The sequence below is a fragment of the Artemia sp. Qi Xiang Cuo genome, chromosome 4 (assembly GCF_049724085.1).
Source record: "Artemia sp. Qi Xiang Cuo chromosome 4, ASM4972408v1, whole genome shotgun sequence".
Taxonomy (NCBI): Eukaryota; Metazoa; Arthropoda; class Branchiopoda; order Anostraca; family Artemiidae; genus Artemia; species Artemia sp. Qi Xiang Cuo.
Genome location: NC_142797.1, coordinates 84,568,844 through 84,588,024, shown reverse-complemented (window position 1 = coordinate 84,588,024; position 19,181 = coordinate 84,568,844).

Here is a 19,181-nt window from a genome sequence, read left to right as displayed (position 1 = left end):
GTTTTGTGTTCGTGTGTTGTTGTTTTGTGTGTGTGTGTGCGTGTGATTGTATGCGCGCGTGTGTGTTTGTGTGTTTTTGTGTGTGTGTGTGTTTGTGTCAATCAATCGATCAATCAATCAATCAATTTTATTCAATCAATAAACTCAACAAAATACACTTCAATCAGCAAAATACACTTCAATAGTATGTGTGCGTGTTATTTTTTTGTTTTTGTGTGTGTGTGTGTGTGTGCGTGTGTGTGTTTTTTGTGTGTGTATGTGTGTGCGTTTTTGTTTTTTCCTGTGTTCGTTTGCGTGTGTTTGTGTGTGTGTTTGTGTGTGTGTGTGTTGTTTTGTGTGTGTGATTGTGTGTGTGCGTGTTGCAAATGTTAGGAGACGCATACAATGATGATGGAAGATGTTTTAGGGATTCTAGAGAGTACTTATAGTGTGGTACTGTGGGCTGAATTGCTAGCGAAAACCCGAATGAATGAGTTGAAAAATTTTTAACGAACGAATGACTGAAACGTGTTTTTAGGAGATAGAACGATGGCAAAGGGGTGTCTTAGAGTAGTTATATTGTGATACTGTGGGCTGAATCTCTCGCAAAAGCCCAAATGAATGACTTGAAAATAAATTTTTTATCAAGAAATGTCTGAAAAGTGTTTTTGGGGAGATGGGGTGATGACAGAAGTGTTTCTTAGAGTAGTTATATTGTGATACTGTGGGCCAAATCGTTCGCAAAAGCCTGAATGAATAAGTTAAAATAAAATTTTTAACGAGAAATGTCCGAAAAGTGTTTTTTGGGAAGATTAGGGCGATGACAGAAAGGTGTCTTAGAGTAATTAAAGAGTTGTACTGTGTGCCGCATTGCTTGCAAAAAAGTCGAATAAATGACTTGAAATAAAATTTTTAACGAGAAATGTCTGAACAGTGTTTTGTGGGGAGATGGGGACGATGACAGAGGGATATCTTAGAGTAATTATAGTGTTGTACTATGGCACGAATTGCTCGGGAAAACCCGGATGAATGACTTGAAATAAAATTTTTAACGAGAAATGTCTTAAAAGTGTTTTTGGGAGATGGGGGGATGAAAGAGGGGTGTCTTAGAGTAGTTATAATGCTGTACTGTGGCACGAATTGCTTGCGAAAAACTCTAATGAATGACTTGAAATAAAATTTTTAACGTTGTACTCTGGCACGAATTGCTTGCAAAAACCTAGATGAATGACTTGAAATAAAATTTTTAAAGAGAAATGTCTGAAAAGTGTTTTTGGGAGATGGGGAGATGACAGAGGGGTGTCTTAGATTAGTTATAGTGCTGTACTGTGGCACGAATTGCTTGCGAAAAACCCAAATGAATGACTTGAAATAAAACTTTTAATGAGAAATTCTGAAAAGTGTTTTTGGAGAGATTGGGCGATTTCAGGGGTATGTCACAGGAGAAGTAATAGTGTAACATTTTGAGATGAAATACTTAGAGTACCAAACACTAGCAAAGAAAGGGGGGCTTCTCTGTTTTCAAAGGGGGGTTTTGTCATGTAGAGAGCTGATGCTAGTATGAAAACAGTGTCGTAGCACCATTCCGCTCTGGACCATAAGTATACTTTTTATCGGTTTGGACATCTGCCCTTCTCGCATGATGATCTTCCAAGCTCTCCCATTAGGTATTTTTGCTTAAGATACACATCGCCGTTAATACGCAATACGCATGTGTATGTGAAAAGCTGGAGGTCCTTGGGGTCCTTTTAGACTTGTTTGTGAGATACGCTTGCATCATTCATATTAGACCTCATCACAGGATATCCAGGGGGTCTTCCAGAAAAACAATGTATCAATAACTGGAATTGTGCCAGGGCATGAATCTTGCTAGCTTAGTGCTAGAAACAGGGATGCGCTGACGTTAGAGGGTTGGTGTAGAAATTATATGATAATTTCCTTGTTATTACTACCTTTAAATTCTCTCGAGCAAAAAAGTTTTTAGCCTCTTTTATCGCCTAGCCGAAGCCCGGATTCGGTCCCAGGAATGAGTAGACATAGACCAAACTCCCCCACTGCACGTAGGATGGCTGGATTCCGTCTCCCAAAAAGAGTATACACAGACCAAACTCCCCCACAGTGCACGGGGGGATTGTAACAAGAATTTCTTGAAATAGAATTCCCCCTCCCTTGCGTGTTTTGATATTTTAGTGAAAAATGTACACTGGGGTAAGAGAAACCGTACGGAGGGGACTGGTAACTTCCTCGGAGACGACCAGGGAATAAGTCAGTACCTTAGTGGGGGGGGGGAGGTAGGATAACCATAAATGTACGCCTGAAAATTAACGCTTTGCGTAACGATAAAACATTAAAACAGTGTTGAGCTGGTGACGGAGAATACAGTTCCCCTCCCCTGGAGTCCTCCCCCTTCGTCTTTCCTTAAATTTGGCATGTTATTCTTTTTCATTTTAAAGGTGCAATAGCACCTAAAAACTACATCTACTATCAATGCATCCTCTGAAAATGAAGGATACTAGGTGGGAGCTGGAAGCTATTGTTAGGATGTTTTTATTATTCATAAATTTATCTTAATGAAAAATTGGTATTTCCTTAAAAGCTCTTAATATGGTTTAAAATGCATCTAATACCACTCCCTCCTCCCCTTCCCTCCCCAGGGTTGCTGGCTAGAAACCCCCGTTTTCTCTAATAGATGTTTATTTTACGTATATTAACGACACAGCTTTTTCATCTTTTATTTTTTGTCGTGTTTTTTTTATATGTTTTGTTGCTTGTCAATTTGTTTTCATTTATAGTATCTGTGTTTTAAAGATGTAGTCTTTAGCACGACTAAAACACGCATTTCCCCTTTTTCAATATCTTGAAAGCAAATAGCCCCCGGAGTGTAACAAATTTGGGAGTAAACATGCCATTCTAACGACTGTCAAAAAATGGAGAATCTCACTAATATCAGGTCACCCAGGAGATGGGGGTGGGCGCAGTGTCACTTGGGTGAAATGCTCTGGTAGTCTGGAGTATTTAGCGGGGCATTAGCATTGGATTGGGTTGAATCACTCAATTTAAAACCATAATTTTTATTAGGAAACTCCTGAAGAAAGTTATGTTTGGGTTGAAACGGATACATGCAATGTCATTGTGGGTTAAACTACAGCTTAAAAGTTAAGGTGTGGACATTAAAAAATTTTTCCCTTGGAAAAGATTAAAATGTAATATATAGCAGTTCTTAATATGGTTTAAATTGCATCTAATGTCACTCTCCCCTACCCTGCGGGTTTACAGGCTAGAAGCCCCCAGTTTTCTATAATAGATGGTTGTTTTGAGTAGGCTATATGATAATATGACATTTTAATCTTTTATTTTTTGTTGTGTTTTTTTTTCTATGTTTGATTGCTTATCAATTTGTTTTCATTTTCATTGTCTATGTTTTTAAGATTTATTGTTTGCGAAGAGCAAGACACTCGCCGGGAGAAGGCATTTCCCCTTTATTAATATCTTGAAAGCAAATACCCCCCGGAGTGTATCAAATTTGGCAGTAAACATGCCATTCTAGCGACTGTCAAAAAATGGAGAATCTCAGGTGTCGTGCAATAGTTTATTTTTATAATATGGTTCAAGATACAAAATATTGACAAAGGTTTCATGGTCGGCTTACTTGGGGCGCTGTACCATTGGAATGAAATGACCTTTCGAGTTCTGGTGGGGTCATGAACTCTAGGAAAAAATGAATGATGTTTCGAGCGAAAAATAAAACTCCAAACCGAAAGGCTTTTGGGCGAAAAATGGCAAAATGGTATTATCTGGCAGTGATGGATGCGAAATCATTACGTAAAGTGTGTACCGCCATTAAGGTAATGAAAAAAGAATGCTTTGGGGGTTTCGGGTGTCGTTATGTTACAAGCGGGGATTCCCCCATGAGTTCCTGTGGTAGGGTTACACAAAATTGCGTCAAGCATATTAGACCTGTCTGTTTGAATTGGGATAAGTTGTATGACGTCATTGGAGTCCAGAAGGGAGTGTCATGGAGTCTTGCCATGTGTTTTACCTTTAATAGAACAGGTGAGTGCACTGTGCAGGTGTGAGGAGATGGTAGCTCCACTTATCTGACCCTTTAAAGGCAAGGGTGGGGCACGTGGTGTAATTTCATGCACTTGAAACTGGGGTGTGCACCGTGACGTCTGAGGGCTTGCACTAGAAACAGGGATGAGGGGTTAGGAGCTTATTATCAAAACTATACGGACCATATTCCAAGTAAATATCTCTGAGAAATTTTCCAGGGGTGTGTCATAGAACTAACACCTGACCTAACCTTTGAAATCTTTCCAGGGGCGGAAATATTGCCTAGAAACAGGTGTTTCACGTGACGTCAGAGGGTTCCGATAGAATCCAATCGAAATTGACATTGTTCTGCTTGAAATCGGGGGTGGGCTCTGCTTGAAAGCCTTATGGCCCCACAACTAATGTTACCTTAAGATTAAATCAAAATGCACTGTGTTAATGCTAATTCCTAATAAGGCATCTCAGCAGTATCCCAAGAACGACTGAGGGTATTATGTTCAAACTTTCGGGGCTACTTCTGCTCCTCAAATTTAACCAAACCAAAATAGCGTAAGTATATCCAAGCTATCAAAGAAAGTAAATAGATTTTTTCTGCGAATGGTATCAAGTTTTCCATTTCAGGTCAACTAGAGGAGGTATGAAACTAAATTAACAGTACTATTAGTGTCCACATTTTTAAAAGGGTGTATGTTGTTAAAAATTGCTGAAAATTTTTCTCCAGCACACAAATAGCAGGCCAAACTATAAAGTCTTGAAAAACAAAAAGATTTAAAGTATTACTTTTGTTTTCCCTGAAAAGACTATGTCAATATAAAACGAACAGAAATTAATTAAAAAAAACTTTTTCCACAAAATAAGTTTTTCAAAGAAAAGTAAAGTTGTCCACTAAACAAAAAATGAGCAAAAATAAAATAAAGTGATCTACCAAGCGTGAAACTAGCACAAATCAGCATCGATAAATAAATGAAACCCAAAACGAACAGAAATTACAATAAATAACCGAGTCAAACTCAAAACCAGCTGAAATTAACATAAGTTGGGCGCCAATCCTCTATGCCTTCCCAGGGCCAGAACAAAATTTGCACTTTACTGAAAAAAATACAAATGAATGTGCATTGCCACTTTAATATACATATACTGATATTTAGTGATAAAAATGTTAATATTATTTGATTTATTAAAGTTATAAAAGTGAAAACATTTATATTTTTGTGCAAAAGAAAAAAGATAAAAAAAGATAACAGGTTTTGCCAGTTTTGCCTCTCACTCAGACTATCTGTCTTTGCTTTTTCTTCAATTTGTTACTTCAGTTACAGTTCGTTCTTTAATGTAACAGTTTTTACACATTTGCCAATTCAAAGTCTAAACAAAACTTCTATCTATAATCACTAAATGAGATTTTCTGGACTGAAACAATTTGTGATCGATCCTTTATGTAATGTGTCTGACCAATAATTTTAATCTTTTAATTAAAAGTAACAAATTCTGACAATTCTAAAATAATTTTTATTTTTTGTTAAGTTCTAACTACCCAACGCGTGATTGAATGTGTATTTCCAGACAAAAATATTTATTTTTTTTTATTTCAGTATTCAATACAGGATCGCTAAAGTTATTATGTAAACTGTAAAAACATTTATGGTGTCTGAGCTATAATTTTAATGTTTTAATAACTAAAAAATACCTGACAATTTTAAAATTAGTTTTGTCTTTTGCTAGTTTCTAACTACTCGACATTCTAAGTAAAACAATAAGTCATGATTTTTTAATTCCAAAATAATGCTACATTTAATGATTGCATCTTTTACGATCGGCGTTTTTCTGTCCAGACCATTAAACCCTAAAATGGGTCTTTGTGAGACTATGCAAGAGTCAGAGAATGTCATGGTAAAGCTTAAGGAGACAAATTTTCATTTACCAGGGAAAAAAGAGGTAGAGAAAGAAGATTACAAAGAAACTAAAATTATAGCAAATAACAAGAAATGTCTGAATGTAACTACCGTGTGTCCTATCCTACCGTTTTACGAGACTTTTTTGATAATTCTCATTACAAATTCATGTTACCATGCGGGATCGAACCATATAACTTTCAGTTACGAAAGCTTGGCTTCTTCCGCTACACCGGCACCAGGTGACAAATTATATTATTTTAGGGAATAGTGATGTAAATTAGTTGTAGATAAAGAATAAACAGGTATCTTCTTGCTCTTGTACATGAAAGCTCAAATTCTGAGAATAGGACAATAATCAGTGTTGGAGCTAATGTCACAATTGATGATAATGGGTTTCAAGAGGTCCTTTCTAGGAGCTCCAAAAAAAGGAAAAAAACACCCCCAATCAAAAGTATTTCCCTTCCCCCAGTCCAAGATTCTCCTTCCCAAAACTTAGGAATTTACCTAAAAATTTCTCCTTTGAAATAACAAAGATTACTACAATAAGGGTTGCAATTTTCAAAATGTTAAAATCAATGTTTTCTCTTAACATTCACCGTGATGGATCCTTGCTAATTGCTGTCCAAGATCAGAAATCAGCAGATATAATATTAAATCTAAAATCTCTAAACACCCCAATTAATTCTTCTAAATGGAACCCAAAACAATCCCCAACAAAAATAGTAGTATATAATGTTCCCCTAGAAATACCAATTCAGGAGTTAAAAGAAGGGCTCTCAGATAGGGCTGGTAACACAATCCCTGTAGAAGATGTCACTCAACTGGGTAAACCCAACTCTAATGGATTAAAAACAAGTAGATCTTTCTTATTTAAACTGAAGGAAAAAATTAATATCCCAGAAATTTTATTCCTATTTGGGCAAATCAAACCGCACAAGGAATACAAGCCGAAGCCTATCCAGTGTCAGAACTGTCTGAAACTGGGACACACAACGAATAAATGCAATGAAATTCTCCTAGCCAGTAGTAATTGTAAAGGCTTCCTTCCTAAAGAGTTGACAACTTCCAACAACACCTAGCCTACATGTATCAATTGTAAAGGCCCACATGAATCTACCAATAAATCACAATGCCCTGGATATAAGAAAAGAGCTCTAACACTCCAAGTAGCAACAGAGAAGGCCATTCCATTCCGTTTTACAGCTATGGAAGCAAATGCTGTCCAACCACACCAAATAAATCCTATAATGAAATCAAAGAAAACTCCCAAGTCAAAAACTTCTAATGCATCAAGTACCCCTTACAAAACACCATCCTTTAAGCCCCCTAGCTCACATCTCTATCAGAATGAATCACCAAGCCAGCAAGCCTCCTTGTCTAGTGAGATGAGGTCGGCCTGGCACCCTCTCCCAAGAGGAAACAAACCAGAAATATTACAAGGAATCAATCTCTTAACTGACAAACAGGATGCACAACTAAACATGCAATCCCCAAATATATGCTTATTCATTCTAAACTGTAATGCAGTTCCTGCCATGAATATACATCAACTACAGAAAACAAAAATCATTGCAGAATTGGCAAAAATCTACATCCCTGATCATATGCTCATTCAAGCAAAAAAGATCTTGCTTTATTATTAACAAGGCTGAACATTGATACACAGTCATATGAAAAATAAATCAACAACACAACACATCAATACTCCAGTGGAACGTAAGATCACTCACAGAAAATAAGTTAAATAAACTAATATCTTTTATGAATAATAATTCCATCAATATTGCTTGCTTCCAGGAAACTCATTTAACCCAAAATCAACAAATTAAGTCTCTGGGATATATTATCCGGAGAAAGGATAGATCATCAGAGAGAAAAGGAGGTGGAGTAGCTTTAATAGTTAAAAATAATGTAAAAGTCTGTGGCATCAACTTTCCAGATTTTGTAAATGATGTTGATGCAATTAGTATCAGTGTTTGGCTGAATAATACAAAAACTTATATTTTAAGCTTTTACAACCCTAATGGTCAAAATACAGATGCCATGGATTTCTTCAGTTATATAAATAATTCTAGTATGAAAAATATCATTATTTGTGGAGACGTTAATGCCGACAGCCTTTTGTGGGGGAATAAACCAGCAAACGAAGCTGGTAAGTTAATTGAGCCTACGACTTCAAATAATACTGAATTAGCTGTTGCCACTCCTCCAAACCTGAATACATATTTCAACCCCAAAAGCGGCAGTTTCTCTACAATTGACCTACAAATTGTGTCTTTAAATATTTTGAATAAAACTTACATAAATAAAATTGATAGTCTATGTACTGACCACTTTGCCATAGTTTGCTCCCTAAACGAACCTGCTGAAACCTTATCATATACCTCAAAATATATCAACACTAAAGCAAATTGGTCTATGTTCCGAAATAAGCTAAATGATGAAATTACAAGTTTCACCCTAAATTCATGCATTTCAAACGCAACAGCTGACACACATGCTGAAGTTTTGGCATCTTTACTAATAAATACAGCTAATCATGCTATCCCCAGGACAACACCCAGAAAAACCTTCCCTAAACACATTCTCAAAGCATGGTCGACAAATGAGTGCTAAAATAATTGGAGAACAAAAAAGGCAGCTAGCAGAACATTCTTACAAAAACCATCACCTACTACATATTTAAAAAAATTACAAGCAGAATCTAATCTAAAAAGGACCATAATAAATGCTAAACATAGATACTGGAATAATTTTCCAAATAATCTCTACAGAGAAACACATGAGCCAATTATACATAAAGTCATAAGCCACATCTTTGGGAAATAGACTTCCCCCAATCCACTCCTGTATGAGCTTTGCATAATAATACCCATTATGACAATGATAATGAAAACGCTAAGCTATTTGCCACTCTTTTTGTTAATAAGCTAACATCAAATAATTGTAGCAAAATGCCCCCAATTCCTATGAACCCAAGTTACTAACCTCGCCCAGGATCCGAGTATATTACCAGCCCATTTTCAATCCAGGAAATGAATAATGCAATAAATCATATTAGGACCAACACTAGCGGCAGCTATGACAATATACACCCTATATGGATAAAGACTCTCATCCCTTCATAAAAACAGGAAATTCTAAGTTGTTATAATTATGCTTGGGCTTCTTCTATGTTTCCCAATATATGGAAATGTTCGTCCCTCCTACCAATCCTAAAGAAAAATAATTATAATAAAGAACGACCTCTTGCCTATACTAAATTTCATAAAACACTTAACTATAGTATAGGCTAGTACAGTTATATTTAAGGTCAATATATTAAAATTTTTCATTAAAAGACGAACATTAGAGTAAAAACCCATTACATACGTTTGATTTAGTTAGCTATTTGATTGTTTGAGGCTAGTCTCTTACTATTTCAAAGAAGAAAAAACCGTGGGCTTTTTCCTGTTTGTTATCAATTAGAAAGAGTTCTATCTTTAAAATTAGTTATGTAGTGCTATGAGTCGATTGTAAACTGATAAGTGAGAAAGAAAATTATTACCTGGAAATCCCTGTTGTTAAATAAATTCACCTAAATATATTAAGGAACGACTTTGCCAATCTTTGCCAATTTGTCAATCAAGAAAATTGACTTCAATTACGATATTCTCCACAAACAGCATCTTTTTTTCTTTCCTCTCATTTTAACTCTTCAGCTAGCTCGGCACTGAGAAAATCAAAGAGAGCTGTATTATGGCTCATTTTAAAGGAAATTACTACATATAGTGCCTTTTGCAATTAAAAATAAAATATTTTTAAAAGTATAATCAATTTTGTCAAAAAACTGTATTTTCGATGTATTTTCATACTGCAGTCTTTTCAAGATATTTGATCTTTGTTTACATAAAGAACCGATATAGTTCATCATAAATGGTATTTGTAGATTAGGTTTTACTATATAATCCGGGTTGCAGCGGTAGCTAGAAACCTAGTAAGAGATGATCACGCCCCATAGTAAAAACTAAAGTAACCCATAACTCCTGCAAAAAGATTCATATCAAAACAAAAAGTATATCACGGGTTGCAGCGGTAGCTAGCAACCTAGTAAGAGACAATTACGTCCAATGTTAAGAAATATAAAAACCCATTACTCCTTAAAAAGAGTCAGATGAAAACACCATTAGAACCGCCTTGTCCGAAACCTCTATATAGGAAACTTTCTGTCCCTTGGCTTGAACAGCAAGGGAATTATATTGGCCTGAAAATCAAGAAAAGTGGCGGCTACTACAACATTCTGCCTAAACGGCATATTTTTTTTCTTTCCTTCTTTCTTTTCCACAGATAGCTTGGCACTGGAACATCACAGAGAGTTGTTCAATGGCTCATTTAAAGAAAAGTAATTGGGTTAAAATTTTTTTGTAGCTAAAATAAATTATTTCTAAAAGAGAATAAATTTTTCCACAAAAAACTGCTTTTTTGATGTCTATTCATACTGCAGTCTTTTCAAAGATATTTGATTTTTGTACATAAATCATAATCGTATACCAGTGGTAAGATTTGAACCCACGCCTCCAAAGAGAATGGTGGTTAACACCAGCGCCTTGGACCACTCGGCCACGCTGCCTCTAATAACTATATATGTGAATCCGGGTTGCATCAGTAGCTAGCAACCTAGTAAGAGACGATCAGTCCAATGATAAGAAATATAAAAACCCAGACCTCCTAAAAATAGAGTCAGATCAAAACAATATTCAAGAATGCAGCGGTAGCTAGCAACCTAGTAAGAGACGATCACGTCCAATGTCAAACAAGATAAAACCCATAACTCCTAAAACAAGAGTCGGATCAAAACAAAAATACACCGTTAGAACCGCCTTGTCCGAAACCCCTGTATAGGAAACTTTATGTCCCTTGGTTTGAAGAGCAAGGGAAATATATTGGTTTGAAAATCAGGAAAAGTGGCAGCTACTACAGCATTCTGCCTAAACGGCATATTTTTTCTTTCTTTTCCACAGATAGCTCGGAACTGGGACATCGTAGAAAGTTGTTCAATGGCTCATTTTAAAGGAAATTAATTGGGTTAAAAACCTTTTGTAACTAAAACAAATTAATTTTAAAACATAATAAATTTTTCCACTAAAAACTGCATTTTTGATGTCTTTTCATACTCCAGTCTTTTCAAAGGTATTTGATTTTTGTACATAAATCATAATCGTATACCAGCTGTAAGATTTGAACCCACGCCTCCAAAGAGGCTGGTGGCTAACACCATCGCCTGGGACCACTCGGTCATGCTGCCTCTCATAACTATATATGTGAATTCGTGTTGCAGCAGTAGCTAGCAGCCTAGTAAGAGATGACCAGTCTAATGCTAAGAAATATGAAAACCCAGAACTCCTAAAAATAGAGCCAGATCATTACATTAAAAGACGATCATTGGAATAACAAAATTGCATACATTGGAATTAGTTAGCTACTTGATTGTCTTAGGTTCGTCTCTTACTATTTCAAAGAAGAAAAAACCGTAGGCTTTTTCCTGTTTGTACTCAGTTTATTATTCGGGTTGCAGCGGTAGCAAGCAGCTTACATAAAGGACCGATATAGTTCATCATAAATGTTATTTGTCAATTAGGTTCTTTTTTTTATATAAACCGGGCTGCAGCGGTAGCTAGTAACCTATCAAGAGACGATCAGGTCCCATAGTAAAAATTAAAATAACCCATAACTCCTGAGAAAAGATTCAGATTAACATTACATTAAAGAACAATGTAGTCCATAGTAACTGAAGTATTATAGCACTTCACAGAAGTACTCCAAAATCCGGGTTGCAGCGGTAGCTAGCAATCTAGTAAGAGTCGATCACGCTCCATAGTGAAAACTAAAGTAACCCATAACTCCTGAAAAAAGATTTAGATCAAAACAAGAAGTACACTATTAGAACCGCGTTGTCCAAAACTTAAACATAGCAAACTTACCATCCTTTGGCTTGAATAACAAAGAAAATATATTGGCTTGAAAATCAAGAAAATTGAGTTCAGCCACGATATTCTCCACAAACGGCATCTTTTTTTCTTTCCGTTTTTTTTTCTCCTCAGCTAGCTGGGCACTGGAAAATCATAGAGAGCTGTATAATAGCTCATTTTACTACAGTAAAGAAGAAACTTCCAGCCCATAGTAACTAAAATAAGATTATAATTTAAAACTCAAGCAAGTAATTTGTTTGCTTTGGTATTATCTACCTAGTCTAATTAATCAAAATTACATTAAAAGACAATCCTTGGAATAACAAACCCTTGCATACATTGGAGTTAGTTAGCTACTTGATTGTTTTAGGTTTGCTTATTTATTACAATAAAGAACGACACCTAGCCCATGTTAGCTGTAACATAAATAGGGGTTGTGTAATTTCCATCATTACATAAGGGACCGATATAGTTCATCATAAATGGTATTTGTCAATTAAGTTTTCTTATATAATTACCCATTATTATGTAAAATACAGTAATTTTTTTTTTTGGGGGGGGGGGGTTTAACAAATTTACATAAAGGCTCGATAGTGTGATTAGGGACAATGTAAGTTTTATCAGGACCATGGCTGTAGAGAGTAGTATCGTATTAATTACCGCGACGCCTACATGGCTTACCAGTGCTGATTTCACGCCTACATGGCTTACCAGTGCTGATTTCACGGATACATTGGCTTACGACGGTCAGTCAACTATTACTACGAACGGTACAGGCCTTACCAGACGGGTTTTTGAGGTAACACCCATTTTTTGGGGCTAATCAGAGAGAGCGGAGGCTAATCAATACGCAGTAGCTTGATTAGTAGTTTTTTTTTTAAACTTGGCAACGTATAATGTACTCAAGCATGTTTTGAGAGTTTGATTAAAAAAAAAAAATAAACACGTATCCATGATCTTTCTTCTGGCAAAAAAAAATACAAATTCCAATCAAAACTGGTCAAACGTGTTAATAACCTGTAAGTTATAGGTATCTGATAACTCGTTCAGTATCGCATTTATTATTAGCGGTATCAATGGTATTTTATTTACGTAAAGCTATCTCGATTTGCCAAAACTTTTATCATTCGCATAAAACTAACTCAATTTGCAAAAAAGGTATTCCACTTGCGTAACTCTGCTCTGAATGTCCTTAATGAGGATATAAATAATATAGAATGACATTGTGACTTGGCCTAGCTTTAACTCTCCGATGTGGTCTGTATAATACACAAGTAACGTTTGAAAATTATTGTAAATTTAAAATAGGAACTAACGCTCCCATCATTCCCCCATGTCGGAGGGGGAGGGGAGGATAGGAGCGGGGGAGGGGGAGTCAATTTTGGACGTAACGCATTCTAAAAGTTCGCAGGGTTTTTGTTTTTCATAAGAATTGCACAATTAGTGTAAGTCATGAATTCCCCCTCACCGTGCTATGAAATTTAAATTTGGCTAAGCTCTATTTTGACTACTTTATATGAAGTGAGGGGGGAGGGGGGGGTGGGGGCAAGTAGTCAGTTAAAATAAAGCTAGGAAGGGGGAAATCAAGTTTTGAGGGAGGTGTAAAAATGCTACTTATTTAATACCCCGGTAAACATTTGACTTGAAATGCTTCAGGAGAAATAGACTATTGCTTCTTTCTGAACTGTCTGGGGAGTGGGTGGGGCAAGTATTTAGTGAAAATAATGCTACAAAGGGGGAAATTAAGTTTTGAGGGGGGGGGTGTAAAAATGGTACTTATTTAATATCTCGGTAAACATACGACTAGAAATGCTTCAGGAGAAATAGACTATTGCTTCTTTCTGAACTAATCAATATTCACTGACAAATATTTTTTTTATTTTTACTGTATTGCTATTATTCAAAACATTGCATTGTCTATGCCACATCAAACTAGCGAATAATTATCGTGGCTTTTTAGGTGTTCAATTTTTTTTTCAGTGTAATTAATAACATAAAAAATGATGAAAGAGGTAACATCCATTTTTTCTCAAACTAAAGAAATTTCCTTGGCATAATGTGTTCAAAGTGTTATGGGCTTCCTTGAAAAAATACCAGTTAAAAAAAAAAATAAACACGTATCCATGATATTTCTTCTAGCAAATAAAATACAAATTCCAATAAAAACTGGTCGAACGTGTAAATAACCTGTAAGTTATACGTATCTGAAAACTCATTCAGTATCGCATGTATTATTAGTGGTATCAATGGTATTTCATTTGCGTAAAGCTATCTCGATTTGCCAAAACTTTTATCATTCGCATAAAACTAACTCAATTTGCAAAAAAAGTATTTCATTTGCGTAACTCTGCTCTGAATGTCCTTAATGAGGATATAAATAATATAGAATGACATTGTAACTTGACCTAGCTTTACCTCTCCGATGTGGTCTGTATAATACACAAGAAACGTTTGAAAAGTATTGTCAATTTAAAATAGGATCTACCGTTCCCTTCGTTCTCCCATTTCTGAGGGGCAGGGGAGGGTAAGAGAGGGGGAGGGGGAGTCAATTTTGGAAATAACACATTCTAAAAGTTGGCAGGGTTTTTTATTTGATAAGAATTGAACAATGAATGTATGTCATGAATTCCCCCTCCCCGTGCTATGAAATTTAGATTTGGCTAAGCTCTATTTTGACTACTTTATATGAAGTGAGGGGGGTGGGGGCAAGTATTCAGTTAAAATAAAGCTAGGAAGGGGGAAATTAAGTTTTGAGGGAGCTGTAAAAATGCTACTTATTTAATACCCCGGTAAACATTTGACTTGAAATGCTTCAGGAGAAATAGACTATTGCTTCTTTCTGAACTGCCTGGGGAGTGGGTGGGGGCAAGTATTTAGTGAAAATAATGCTAAAAAGGGGGAAATAAATTTTTGAGGGGGGTGTAAAAATGGTACTTATTTAATATCCCGGTAAACATACGACTAGAAATGCTTCAGGAGAAATAGACTATTGCTTCTTTCTGAACTAATCAATATTCCTTGACAAATATTTTTTTTTATTTTTACTGTATTGCTATTATTCAAAACATTGCATTGTCTATGCCACATCAAACTAGCAAATAATTATCGTGGCTTTTTAGGTGTTCAATTTTTTTTCAGTGTAATTAATAACATAAAAAAATGATGAAATTTAGATGTAGCTAAGCTCTATTTTGACTACTTTATATGAAGTGAGGGGGGGTGGGGGCCAGGAGTCCCTTAAAATAACGCGCGGCCGGGGGAAATTAAGTTTTGAGGGAGGTGTAAAAATGCTACTTATTTAATAACCCGGTAAACATATGACTTGAAATTCTTCAGGAGAAATAGACTATTGCTTCTTTCTGAACTGTCTGGGGAGTGGGAGGGGGCAAATATTTAGTGAAAATAATGCTAAAAAGGGGGAAATGAAGTTTTGAGGGGGGTGTAAAAATGGTACTTATTTAATATCCCGGTAAACATACGACTAGAAATGCTTGAGGAGAAATAGACTATTGCTTCTTTCTGAACTAATCAATATTCAAGGTGATAGTATTCCGATACAATAAGTCAAGTATAATAGAATTGATGCTCCTAGTGGAAGCTCGTAAAACCTTTGTTGTGCTTTACCTTGTCATAGTGACATTCTCTTAATTTTTCAAAGTTCATTTTGAATTTCTTTAATTGAAATACAAGAGTTGGAATATTTCAGTAGTGACTTGTTGTGCTTTACCTTGTCACAGTTACATTCTTTTGATCTTTCGTTGAAATGCAAGAGTTGGAATATTTCAGTAGCGACTTGTTGTGCTTTACCTTGTCACAGATACATTCTCTTAATTTTTCAAAGTTCATTTTGAATTTCTTTCGTGAAATGCAAGAATTGGAATATTTCAGTAGTGTCTTGTCGTGGTTTACCTTGTCACAGCTACATTTTCATGATTTTCAAAGTTCATTTTGAATTACTGACGTAAAATGCAAGAGTTGGAATATTTCAGTAGTGACTTGTTGTGCTTTACCTTGTCACAGTTACATTCTCTTGATTTTTTGAAGTTCATTTTGAATTTCTGTCGTAAAATGCAAGAGTTGGAATATTTCAGTAGTGACTTGTTGCGCTTTACCTTGTCACAGTTACATTCTCTTGCTTTTTCGAAGTTTATTTTGAATTTCTGTCGTAAAATGCAAGAGTTGGAATATTTCAGTAGTGTTTTGTTGTGCTTTTACCTTGTCACAGTTACATTCTGTTGAATTTCATAGTTTAATTTGAATTTCTTTCATTGAAATGCAAGAGTTGGAATATTTTATTAGTGTTTTGTTGTGCTTTACCTTGTCACAGTTACATTTTCTTAATTTTTCAAAGTTCATTTTGAATTTCTTTTGCGAAGTGCAAGAATTGGAATATTTCAGTAGTGTTTTGTTGTGCTTTACCTTGTCACATTTACATTCTCTTAATTTTTCAAAGTTCATTGTGAATATCTTTCACGAAGTGTAAGAATTGGAATATTTCAGTAGTGTCTTCTCGTGGTTTACCTTGTCACAGCTACATTCTCATGATTTTTCATAGTTCATTTTGGATTTCTTTCATTGAAATGCAAGAGTTGGAATATTTCAGTAGTGACATGTTGTGCTTTACCTTGTCACAGTTACATTCTCTTGATTTTTCGAAGTTCATTTTGAATTTCTGTCGTGAAATGCAAGAGTTGGAATATTTCAGTAGTGTTTTGTTGTGCTTTACCTTGTGACAGTTACATTCTCTTGATTTTTCGAAGTTTATTTTGAATTTCTGTCGTAAAATGCAAGAGTTGGAATATTTCAGTAGTGACTTGTTGCGCTTTACCTTGTCACAGTTACATTCTCTTGATTTTTCGAAGTTCATTTTGAATTTCTGTCGTAAAATGCAAGAGTTGGAATATTTCAGTAGTGTTTTGTTGTGCTTTTAGCTTGTCACAGTTACATTCTGTTGATTTTCATAGTTCATTTTGAATTTCTTTCATTGAATTGCATGAGTTGGAATATTTCAGTAGTGTTTTGTTGTGCTTTACCTTGTCACAGTTACATTCTCTTAATTTTTCTAAGTTCATTTTGAATTTCTGTCGCGAAGTGCAAGAATTGGAATATTTCAGTAGTGTTTTGTTGTGCTTTACCTTGTCACAGTTACATTCTCTTAATTTTTCAAAGTTCATTTTGAATTTCTTTCGCGAAGTGCAAGAATTGGAATATTTCAGTATTGTCTTGTCGTGGTTTACCTTGTCACAGCTACATTCTCATGATTTTTCAAAGTTCATTTTGGATTTCTTTCGTTGAAATGCAAGAGTTGGAATATTTCAGTAGTGACTTGTTGTGCTTTACCTGGTCACAGTTACATTCTCTTGATTTTTCGAAGTTCATTTTGAATTTCTGTCGTGAAATGCAAGAGTTGGAATATTTCAGTAGTGTTTTGATGTGCTTTACCTTGTCACAGTTACATTCTGAGCTAGGTAATAAACTATTTCTGTAAAATCTGAGCTAATAAAGGTTTCTGGCCGTAAACTCTAGTTTTTTGTAAGAAAATTAGTGACATGTTGTAACTGATAAAAGATGTTAAATTTCTGTATTGTGTATCCGAGAGGTGAATTTAAGAAAGAGTTTGTTACTTACTTACTTACTTATTTACTTACTTACCTACTTACTTAAAAAATTTTCATAATGACATAATAACATATCCAACAACGGATGCTGATAAAGAATTTATTGATTCTGATAGCTAGATTTTGTCAATGTTATCCCATGTGTCTGACAATAGATGTATGCAAATTCCTTTTCTTACATCTCCGATGTTTTAATAGACATTATAAACGTTTGATATGCTAGCTTACTCTAAAAATAATGAACACATAACAAGGTAATGCATAAAATATTTTTAATGAAATAATGCTATGTAGAATATTAATAGAAAATATATTATGATACATTATTAATATCAATGATTAACTTTGGACATTTCGAATTTGTTCCATAAAATAGTTCACTATGTTCTCTCTTGATATTGTAGTTATTGTCTTCTCTTAGTCCGTAATCAGTAGAATAATCACTATTCCATTTAGAGTCATACACAATTTTAACTGGTGTCTCATGAACAGGCTCAATATGCTTTTCGTCTTTGGTATTATTTGGTTCATTGACTGTTTGATCAATGGCAGTAACGTTTGCTGGTGCTTTGTTTTTCATCGATTCATCTTTATATTCCATAGTGATATTTTCTGACAATGCCCTTTTTATTTTTCTGGTAATTTCACTGTCTATTATCACATTATTTTTACATAGGTAACAGTTTCGGCACGTAGACAAGATATGGCTTACGATATTACTAGAAGAGTAGGCCTTTCTTTTATTGACCTTCCGTTGAATGCTAATACCCGAAAGCTGACGATTGGATGTATCAGTAGGTAATGTGTTACCTGCAAGAGTAGCAAGGAGTTGTCCTCTATCATCAACGATTATTTTTATGTTGGCATTCTCTTTGAGTGCAATCATCTCTGGAGATCTCAATCTCGCATAACCACCAACATAAGAGTTGAATTTTTTCGCTATTCCAAAGAAATTTAATTCCTTACTGTCATAACAATGCATGTATACATTTCCAATAGTGCTACCACTTGTACTTGTTTCATAGTTTAAATACTTCTCCTTGTCTGCATTCAATGCTACAATAACCTTGTTATGTGAACACACTTTATTAAAATGCTCCATCTTCACTTTTTTTTAAAGATATGACTTATGTGTTTAACGTTCCACTGCGTAAAAACTACTGATTTAATACATGCAATAGACTAGGTAGTGTCAATAACCGGATCATAGAATACCAATGGGAAAACCACATCGTATCTCTGACCAATAATAGAGTACAATTGTTAGAGCCGTAGGCATATTTTGTCATTTTAAGATACGTACAAGAAAAAAAAGATAAAAAATAAATAAAGTTGAATAATTTCGAAGTTTTAAAAAAAAATATATTTGTAAGTAAGTAACAAGCTCTTTATTGATTTCACTTCTTGAATATACAGTACAGATACTTCATTCGATAAACGTGATTAAACACGTTTTGAAACTACATGCTATTTGCTTGCCTTTCCTTGGCACCTTTCCAAACGGGCGGGGGTTCCCCATTGGTTCCTACTCAGTTTAAAAAAGTGAGCAGTACGAAAACTCCACGTTTTCAACCAAACTGGTTTTTTGAGACAACAACCATTTTCACGGACCAATCAGCGACAGTGGAGGTCGCTCAAAATACAATAACTTGATTGATGATTGGTTACACACCGCGACGGCGCATACATAG